This window comes from Octopus bimaculoides, chromosome 6, assembly GCF_046866305.1.
Source record: "Octopus bimaculoides isolate indiv1 chromosome 6, ASM4686630v1, whole genome shotgun sequence".
NCBI classification, from domain to species: Eukaryota; Metazoa; Mollusca; class Cephalopoda; order Octopoda; family Octopodidae; genus Octopus; species Octopus bimaculoides.
The window spans coordinates 80146475-80149663 of NC_142933.1; the positions used below are offsets into that span (position 1 = coordinate 80146475).

A 3189-nucleotide genomic window follows, 5' to 3' on the forward strand; every position below is an offset into this window, starting at 1 on the left:
TTTTTTTTTTTTTCCAAATTCTTGATGTGAAATCGTGTATTGAAACATATATTGTTATACTTGGGGATGGTCATATTTTGCCAATTGTTGGAGACACGTGAGATAGAGTCGCTGAAGAGGTTACAGGATGTGTGACGAATCAATTTTGGTAAAGAATCTAAAACAATAACAACAACAACAACAACAACAACAACAACAACAACAACAATAATAATAATACCCCAAGTATAACAATAATTTTATTTTTATTTTTGTAGAATGGACTCTGATAACCGACGATTACAGTTTAGAGTATCAGACGATAAAATGAAGATAACTAATGTTTAAGAATAGTCGATTAAATTGACTCCATTTATTACCAGGCCACTTTTATTTTGGTGGATATTTAGACGGAGAACTACGAGATATGGAATCGTATTCTGTGAAGTACGCACCAAATTTATCACTTCGTATTCTGCTGAATCTCAAGAGCTCGGGAACATAATATTGTACTGTTAACAGTACAATTTCTCAACGTAATGCAGACTGGCGACATAACGAGTACGAGTCAAGTGCTCTTCCTTCCCCTCAAGCTTGCGGCCCTATGCTTCTGCAAAAAAAAAAAAAAATCAATATAGATTAATGAAACAAATCCTATTGGGAATAGGAAACCTCATTATGAATTTGGATCAGTGGAAACTTACTGTCGTATTATGGCGATCACCAAAAGAGACTCTAAAAAGGATAGCGAAATTTCTTTTTCTGTCCCTTTCTCCCCCTCTCCATTCTCTCTCTCTCATTCCCTTTCTCTCTTTCCCCCTTCTCTCTACATCTGTCTATCTATCTATCTATCTATCTGTCAATGTATGTATGTATGTATGTACGTTTGCATGTATCTGTGTGTGTGTGAGTATACACACTTATACATATGCGCATATATATATATATATATATATATATATATATATATATATATATGTATGTATTATAGATACACATCTCTATATCTCTTTCTCTTTCTCTATCTCTCTCTTTCTCTCTCTCTCTCTCTCTCTCTCTCTTTATATATATATATATATATATATATATTATATATGTACATACATATACATATGTGTATATACATATTTATATAATATATATATATATATATATATATATATATATATATACATATCCACACACATATATATGTATATACATGTGCATATATATATGTATATGCATATATATATGTGTGTGTGTGTGTGTGTGTTTGTATGTATGTATGTATGTATATGAATGTATTACATGTACGTATAGTTATCATAAACTGATACACAAAGACCAATCGTGTCGAGATGTTGAAGACCAAAGAAGCAAAACTACGTTAGTGTAATTTTTGCGAATTTTATTGACTAATTTTTACTGACGCAGACCATTGCTGGTTTCCTCGGACTTTAACGTTGATTCTTTGATCTTTTTTCCTATGAGCTGAGATGCGATATTAATCACTGGACAAATCCATTCTTATTTCATACACACCGAAGTAGTTTGAAAAATCTCACAATAAAGTAAAAGTGGTGGAGGATAAAAATATCAAAACTAAAAAAAAAACAATGATTAGACAAACAAAAAGCTCCTGAAATAATCCGAAAATAGAAACAGATATTTAAACACTTTTGGATGACCTGGAGGGAGGAGGGGTGCTATAAAGTCCTTTACCGAACATAAAATTCTCTATTGTTTTTTCTTCTACAAATCAAATTATGAGGAACCTATTTGTTGCTTACATCGCCAGAGGTGATGCTTAGTGTTAACATCAGAGAAAAGTACCGACTTTTATTTCATGACCTGAAACACACTTTTGCTTGTTCTATCAATCAATCTGTACAGTATAGTAAGTGTCGTATATAAAATTTGTGCTTTCCTTTTTGGTCTTATGAGAATAAATAGCAATCTAGCTATAATAGCCACTAGTAGTAAAAAAGAAAAAAAAAATTAAACGTGCTCTTTGTAATTTAATTTCTTTAAAAAATCTTTTAGAGTATTTTACTAGACAATGGGTCGAGTTTGTCTTTTGTTCTTTCGTTCAGATATATATATATATAACTGGCACTCCGTCGCTTACGACGACGAGAGTTCCAGTTGATCCACTCAACGGAACAGCTTGCTCGTGAGATTAACGTGCAAGCGGCTGACCACTCCACGGACATGCGTGCTCCTTCACATACTTGTCAGAGTGATTCTGTGTGACACAGAATGTGACAAGGCTGACCCCTTGAAATACAGGTACTATTCATTTTTGTCAGATGAGTGGATTGGAGCAACGTGAAATAAATTTCTGGCTTTGTGCTTTGACTGACTTATAAATCTTGTAATTTTAAGTTAGCCCTAGTTCGATGGTCAGCCTTGATCCATCATATCTACGTTCAAAAACAACCAGCCATGACTATCGCTCCGTTTCTCTTTTTTCTCTTAGGCACAGTGCATCTAGGAAAACATTATTTAACGTATCTTTTATTTTTTTAAGACAGCACAGAGTGATTTGAGAGATATTTGGGATATTCGGTTACTATTTCTAGCAATTCATGCGATCGAAAAAGCCCTTCTCTCACTTCAATGGCTTCCTGAGTATTGATTTGATTTTACATATGTATTTGAGATAAATAAATACATAACTGATCAGATTCCCCACCCTATCTAGTTAAACCATACCGATGATACATTCGTTTATAAATCAATACATAAGACGGGTAGGGAATAGCTGAGATATTGAGAATAGCGCAAGTTGTTGGAATGTGATTCGAACATGTTTTATCGCCACAAATCTTCGTGATTCAGCTACAATCAAGAAAAATCCGTCGTCATCGACGACGACGATGTTAGTCTCAGATCAGCCCTCTCCGAGAATATAGTAATCCTTCGACTATCGCAGGTGTTAGGTTCCAACCCCACCCCCACTCCCGCGATAGGTGAAAATCCACGAAGTAGAAACAGTACTGTAATAAAAGATTTTTTAATTCTGTTTATAATTTGTATATATATCTATTTTATCGTAAATGCAAAACAACACCACGGCGGTATCAATTATAATAAACCGCGATAGGCGAACCGCGATATGGCGAGGGATTACTATACATATGATCGAAGGTGTCCAAGCCCTTCCGTGTCTCAGCGTCACTCACATACTGTCTATTGTGCCACTTATGCGGTATGTGACTCACACTG

At 34.5% G+C, this 3189-nt stretch overlaps 1 long non-coding RNA gene across 1 annotated transcript in view; it reads right to left on the reverse strand.

Moving 5' to 3' along the window:
* Positions 1–223: 223 nt before the first annotated feature.
* LOC149135282 (uncharacterized) overlaps positions 224–3189 on the reverse strand; it is a 5833-nt gene continuing 2867 nt past the window's right edge. The window contains exon 2 of the long non-coding RNA XR_016242330.1: positions 224–589. This is a non-coding gene — a long non-coding RNA (uncharacterized LOC149135282). The remainder of the gene's footprint in view (positions 590–3189) is intronic.